The sequence below is a fragment of the Eulemur rufifrons genome, chromosome 30 (genome assembly GCF_041146395.1).
Source record: "Eulemur rufifrons isolate Redbay chromosome 30, OSU_ERuf_1, whole genome shotgun sequence".
Classification (NCBI taxonomy): domain Eukaryota; kingdom Metazoa; phylum Chordata; class Mammalia; order Primates; family Lemuridae; genus Eulemur; species Eulemur rufifrons.
In genome coordinates, this window is record NC_091012.1 from 86,178,171 (window position 1) to 86,185,793 (window position 7,623).

Here is a 7,623-nt window from a genome sequence, read left to right on the forward strand (position 1 = left end):
ATATATACAATTTTATTTGTCAATTATAACTCAATAAAGCTGGAAAAAATAAAATAAAATACTATTTCTCCCTAGTAAAAAAAATCCAGATAGTACCAAAATAAGTAAATAATTTCAATATGTAATTTTCATATCGTAAACTGCTTATCATTGGGTTATAAATATTTTTAAACATGACTTTAACAATATGAAGTACTTTAAAAGAACCTTTATTACATGAATTCAATGAGATCCCGGCATTTCATTTACTGCCACTGATTAATATTTTGTCCCAAGTCTGTTGAAAGAAGCCTCCCTCAGATTTCTTCTAACACAACATTTACAATGGGCTTTGTTGTTTTTCAGCGACCACAGCTGCAATGAGAATCTTTGAAATAAGTTGTCAGAAATACAAAAAAAAAAATAGTTTGCTTTTTTTGTTGCACATTCCTCCCAATAATTATTTTAACTTGGTCTCCTTTTGTGACTTGATCGGTAATTTAGAGGGGTTCTTTAGAATTTAAGCCCCATTTATAACACGATTCCTATGGGTAATGTCACTGTTTGTAAAATTGTTTTAAATAAGGCTCATATTTCCAAGAGCCCAACCCAAGGCCTATTAAAGGGAGGTGTGTGCATCTATTTGTAGGATCTATTTGCTAGGATAGAGTACTGCCGGCTTCTAACAGTTCTTGGCTATTGAGTTACTCATGCCCAACTTGGCCACTGATCTTCGCCAAGGATATTTTCAATATATGATCTCCACATTCCACTTTTCCAAATTCTCAGTTTTCATGATTTTCCAGAGCTAGACTACATTCCTTTACTGGTAAATCCCTGAGTTGTTTGTCATTTCCCTGGTAAATAAATTATCTATCTCTGTTCACTTTCACATGTCTCCACCAAGAAACCTTGTCTAAGGTCCCATATAAACATACCCTCAGTGACAAAAACAGCTCATGAGGAGCCCCTGAAAAAACTCCCTTGCTTGATATTACTATTTCTTGGGTCATTTGGAGACTATCATGCAGGAGATCATAAAAGGGATAGAAATGGTCCCTGACCCTCAAAATACGTCTCCCTTCTTTCAGCTGTGGCAGCTGTCCTCAATTCTAGAGCCTCTTCTAAAGTGGGCAAACTACAGTGCTGCAAACTGAAATTCAGACTTCTTTCACCTTCACTTTGAATGTGTGGGTGATGGAAAGCACAGGATTAAGAGTCAGGAGACTAGTCTTGCCACAAAATACCAAGGCCTTTCACCTCACTGGGCTTCACTTTCCCCTTCAATGGGATGTTTAGATAGCCTTTGGTTCAATGTTTCACACATTCAAAATTCCACAAGTAAGTTATAAGTACATCTGTCAATATTTTTCATTTCATTTTGAATTGTTCTTTTGCTCAGTCACTTCCAGACCCTCCTTGTTTCTCCTTGGGATCATATGGGTTGGCTCCTACAGCAGCCTAAGTCTTGGGGTTGCCCTGACTTCCTTATTTCCTCACCCTTCCCAATTCCCACAGTTCCAGCCCCGCGCTCTGTGAATTCACTTTGTCCTTGGCTCTGCCTGCAGTCTCTCTCTTTGTTTTATTATTATTATTTCAGCATATTGTGGGGGTACAAAAGTTTAGGTTACGTATATTGCCCTTGCCCCCCCCCTCCCTGAGTCAGAGCTTCAGACGTGTCGATTCCTAGACAGTGCCTAAGAGCACATTCAGAAATGACATTAATCGGGTGTCAGGCAGATGTGGAGGGGATGGGTGTATACATGCAGTCTCTCTTTGCACTGGTCTCACTTTGGTCTGTTTGGGACGGGCAGTCCCCATTCCATTCTCCAGAGCTGCTCCTGCTTGCCTGGTCTTCAGATCTCACTGCCCCCAGAGATACTCTCCAGCCTCCCAGAGGCTGCGTCAGTTTAGGCAGTTGAGAATTCATCTCATCTTCCCTAAAACCATCCCTTCACCCTCTGATGCCAGCAAAAGTAGGTGTGCAATAAAGGCAGCTGAATTCAATTGCATTGACTAAACTCCCCTCTGAGAATCGCCATTCCCCAAACTCAGTTCCCGGCACTTATCTCCGGTCAAACATTAGCATCTCTACAGCTCCTAAGGACAGTTTGTTTGCTCTGGCCCCAGCCAGGCTGGGGAGACTCTCAAATCCATTTTCTGGAGAGGATGGGGGTTGGCAGAGAAGAGGGAGCCTGGCCACACCATTCATTGTGAGTTATAGTATTTTTAAGTGCCCCTACCCTTTCACCTCACAAATCCTTTTGTTATCGAACACTTGTGTCCAATCCTATGATTCAGCAATTTCCTCTTCTGGACCCTTGCACTTTGGGGCCTTAGCTGCCGCAGCCCCTTACAAAACAGAATCCACACAATGAACTGGCCGGGAAGATAGGTTAGCAAATTGGGAGCGCTAATCTCAAGAGAACAGAAGAAAAGGTTGGCCAGTCCCACGATTGCGCAAATGAGTAAATAGACTTGTACACGATGAGGTAAACGCCCTCCTGTCGAAGAATTTCGGAGCAGTAGCTCTCCATTCCTGGGCCTGGGAAGGCACACACTGAAGTCAATGTCCTTTGATGTCTCTCTGCGAGTTCTTCCCCTTTTCAGAGAGCTGCTGCTGCAGCGCCTGGCAGCTGGCAGCTGCACTAAACATACCTGGGAAGGACTGAGGACCGCCTGCCTCGTCTCAGTAAGCTCAGAACCATCTAGATTTGGGAATCTGAACCACTGAAGGCCTTGACCACAAGAAAGAGGGCCACTCCATGGTCACTCATGAGTTCTTGGCCTTGCTAAGAGGACTAGAGAAGAATGCCAAAGGACTGCAGAAGGGCCTGCAGAAAAAGTTCAGTCCATTATATAACCTTCCCTGGGAGGCAATGCTTTTCAAGGGGCCCCTGCCATCCAGCCTGGCACCCATGCACTTTGCGCTCCCCCCCCCCCCCCCCCCCCCCCGCCCAGCGCTCAAAAGCAGAGACTTGTGATGTGGATGTCGTCCTGTAGCCATTGCTGACCCCAGATACTGAGGTCTAGGAGCCGCTCAGTTCACCAACCCCAGTTCTTCCCGAGGTAACTTGTTTTCACACTGAGGACTGAATTCTGATCTTTTCTTTTGCCCAAAATTCCTTCCTAATGGGGCCGGATGAGTCACCCTCACAAATGATAAAATCCCACTAGGCAGGTTTTGTTAACCAAATATAATGTCGTTTACTTCCCAACCTGATTCCGGTACATCATTAGCATCACCTAAAAGATAGGAAGCCCCCCACCTTGACTCAAGCATCCTAGCAGATCCTTATTTTAACTTGAAAGATTCCCCTGCCTGGACTTCCCACAGTGCTCACACCTGTGTCTTAAGTTAAGCATTTCCTTTCTGGTCTTTTAGAGAAAGCCTAACTCTCCCAGCCAATTGTCAGCCAAAGAATCTTTAAACCCACCTAAGAGCTGTAAGCTCCCCCTTAGAGATGCCCACCTTTTTGGGGCCAAATGAATGTATGCCTCCCACGTATTGATTTATGACTTTACCTGTAACCCCTGTCTCTTTGAAATGTGTGAAACCAAACTTTAACCCAACCACAGCGAGTCCACTTGCTCAAGGCTTCTTGGGAGTGGCTCCGGGCCATGGTCCTCAAATTTGGCTCAAAATAAAGCGCTTTCAAATATTTCAGAGTTTGAATTTTTCCGTCCATATCATCATAGAGGAGACTTCCAGGGATTGTGGGGACACTTAAGTTCTTGAAGCACAGAAACAAGCCCGACTTGGGGGATGGGGAAGATGGGGAAAAGTGGGGTCTCTGTCAGAACCCTGTGAGACCAAGCAGCCAAAGAGCCAGGACCAGCCTTTGCCCCTCTCCCCCCTCTTCCCCTGACCTGGTGGCCTGTTTAGTCAGTCAGTGCCCGCCTGCAGCGGACCAGTGACTCCACCGAGGAGACGGCGGGGGGCGCAGGCTCGCAGCCACTCTTGTTTTTCTTTTCCTGTCACTTTTTCTTTCTTTCCCCTCCCCTCCCCGTCCTGGGCTCTGAACAGCTGCTGCTGTAGCTCCTAACTTTGTGCCTTTCTTCTGCCTGGCTGTTCGGCGTGCTTAGAGACGCGAGCGGGTGGCCCCGCCAAGGGGGCGTGAGGGGTCTCTGCGGGGACTTCTGCGCCAGGAGGGGACATGGATGATGCGGTGAGTAGCACGCGGCGAAGGGGGAGGGTTGAGAGGATGGGGGGCGGGGGGCGGGGCCACCATGCTGAGGGCTGAGTTCGCCTGTTGCTGGGATGCTGATGGATAGGGTTACCCGGCTGCTGGGGCCAGCTCAAGGAGGTGAGGGGATATTTTTGGAGGAAAGAGTTTCCGAGTTTGGGATGGAGGGAGAGGGGGAGGGGGAGGGGACACTAAGGGCTCCTTTTACATCTAGAGCCTCATTTAGGTTGGGACCGTATAAAAGGCGCGTTCCTCCGCCAGCCGTTGGGTGCCGCGTGGAAGGACCTTCTTTCCACTGTCCCCTGTGCCGCGCGTCCGCCGCTCGAGCCACGTAGGTCCCGCCGCTACTCCCTTTCTTCGCTTAGCTTCACTTCTCTGCTAGTCTTTGTATTTGGTGACTGCTTTTCCAGCCCCATCTTTTATCTTTCTTAATCCGGGATGGGTCACTGTTGCTCGGTCTCTTTTCCTAACTGAGACGCACTATCCCGATTGGGAAATACTTGAAGAGTCACTTAATTTTGGAGAGAATCATCTTTGTGTCTTTTATGTTCCTTGACTTTGCAGCAACTATAGTTTTCTGCGCAGTTAGTTGTAGAATCTGGAGCTCCTAGGGTCGGACGACGGTTTGCGGAAAGTCTTGTCTATTTTTGCCCACTGGTGATTTTAATCTTGCCTTTTTTTTTTTCCTTTTCCGTAGGCATTGACTGGTAAGTGAACCAGGTGTTTATTTTATTGAAGGGAAAAATTTAGATTCCTTTAGGATTGTACCCAAGAGCGTAGCCCAACGCTGGGTATCTTTTAGTTAACCACTTAAGGGATCAGTATTTGTGGCTTAGTGTGGAGAGGTTGATTTGTTTGGAAATTGTTGGCTTTTTTTTTTTCTTTATCTTTGCATCGCGCCTTGAGGGTACCCGTTATCATTTCTGTGATAGTTGAACTTTTCTAAAGCTAATAAGAAAATTAACTGGTAATGCCCTTGCTTTTTTCAACCTCTATATTATTATTAAGACTTCCTTGAATGGGTGCCTTGTGAAATCCTTTGAATCAAGTTGTCTGATCTTTCTCAGTAGTATAGTTGCAAGTTTTTCTTTCCCAAGTTTGTCCTTGACAATAGAACAGATTGTTTTCAAGTTTTGCTGATGCCGAATTCATTTAAGAAAAGAGTAATTATTTTATCAGTATTCTGACAAATATTCAAAGGAATCCGGGGCCTTAAACATTAATTTCTAAGTTAAAATACCTTACAAGGAGAAATCGACCTTTTCTTCCCTACAAGTCTCCAGGCACCAAACCGGCCCCTGCCCTGCCCCATTCTTGCGAATAGCTCTCTCTTAGAATACTGAAAGCATAATGAATATAAGTAAAACACGATTCTTAAAGTAGTATCTGTGTCATAAAGAGTAACAGAAATTCCAAGGAGCATTCATGGTTTATTTTTATAGGTGATCACCACAATTTTTAATGTACTTTGTTATCTTAAAAAAATTTTTTACAAAGAAGGGAAAATTAATTCTTGGGAACTTTTGCTTATATTTTTCTCCATGAGTGATAATGTACATTGTTTTTAATCAAAGACAAAGGAATAAAATTTTCATGGAAGGAGGAAAACTAAAGATAGTTAATTTATATCCTAAGAATACTTTCAAATAACTCCCATTAACAAAATTTTAAAGTTTTATTTTATACTGCTTTCCATCTCAAAAATGACTTATGTGAAAAGTTCCTCATAATAATTTTCATTCAACACTAAATAGAAACCTGAATGGCAGAATTAGCAAAGCACAAAGGTTTTTGTTTGTGGTTGGTAAAATTTTCCATCTGTTTTTGTGTCTCTCCCAGAGCAAGTCTGTGGTGAAATAGTTCCAGACCAAGGTGGTTCCTTACAGCTCATCACTGCTAAGTGCCAGATTTTAGCAGGGAATAAGTAAGTACCTTTTGCAGTGCTGACTTCCTTTATTAAACCTTTGAAGCACTTAATGTGAATTCAGTTTCAACTCCCAATTGAAATTGCTCTGTGCTCTTCAATACAAACCTGACATTCTAGGTCCCCAAATCCAGTTTTAAGTGCTAGGCAAAATTCCTTGTGCTTTATTCCAGTAGAATTAGATTGACCAAAAAAAAATTAAATCTCAATATCCTTTCTACTGTATTTCAACTGTGCTACAAATTGAAAATGTAGTTCATAATGCAATTTTTCTGGAAATAATGGAGGAAAAGTAAATTTATAATGATTCGCCACTTAAACTTGCCAGCTTTCAAGATGGCCAAAATCTTAACACAACAGAGGTTTTGTGTTTGTGTGTGTGTGATGGGTTTTGTTTTTATTTGTTTTGCTATGACTTAGAATTAGTTTGTTACCATTAACAATATTTTCATCTCTAATTGGAAACAAAATTTTTCACAAACTGTCATTTTGTTTTAATTACACTATTTAGTGAATTAAATACACTAAAAGAAAAATGGTAAGTTTAAACTTATCAAATGTATTCTATTTATTGACTTATTTTCTGACAGTAAGTAGTTCTTTCTGTTTACACCTTTCAACAATTAAAAATAATTCACCCATGTTAAAAACTTAAACTTTTGAAATGACTGATATATATGATTTTTTACTTAAGATATTCTATTTTGGTCACATTTTTTGATGTTCAGCATAATTTCATGCAAACATAAAGTCAGTAGCTTTTCTAAATTAAAGAATAAATGACATTTAAAATCAACCTTGTTAATGGTAACATCTTATTCTATTACAGAAATGCTATGCTAGTGAACACAGGAAATTAGGTTTTTTCTGGAGGTTAAAATAATTTTAGTTAGCAACAATCCTGCCTTGGATAAACCTCAGTGGCTACAATACTGCCACTGGGCAAAGCTTGTTAAAATAATTTTAAATAGGATTATATGACACCAGCATAAGGAATGTATATATATATATATATATATATATATTTTTTTTAATTTAATATAATAGTTTGTAACATCTTTATTCTTTAAAACTATTTCACCAAAAAGTATCATTGATTTCAACAAAGGGCAAAGCACCACAGCATTCAAATAGAGACTCATGAGTCTGTCTAGGAATGGTAACACATGCAACATATGATCCCATGGACCTCTGCCAGAGCTAAACATAATTTTTTAATTATGACTGACATTTGTAGTTCTTTTTCTTTGAGGCCTTGGTTTAAAAAAAAAAACTTGTAACTTGTAACTTAAGTATTTCTTTATGGAGAAACTTTGGAGTTAGAAATGCCATACTAGGTCAGCCCGATGACCATCCATTCCTGTAGTCCATATCTTTTGGTGACTCAAAAGCCATTTCATGAAGAACATAACTGCCTTCTTTGACATCAGCCTTAGAAGACTAGATATACATCTCATATATCCTCAGCTTCTATTGGTAACTCAATATTGATTGAATATCTTAGAATTTTCTTTAGCCCCTTCTCAAATCTAT

General features: G+C 41.5%; 1 non-coding gene across 1 annotated transcript; it reads right to left on the reverse strand.

Moving 5' to 3' along the window:
• Positions 1 to 6,900: 6,900 nt before the first annotated feature.
• On the reverse strand, positions 6,901 to 7,040 carry LOC138379213 (U4 spliceosomal RNA). Its single transcript, XR_011231997.1, has one exon. It is a non-coding gene; the product is annotated as a U4 spliceosomal RNA (small nuclear RNA).
• Positions 7,041 to 7,623: the final 583 nt, after the last annotated feature.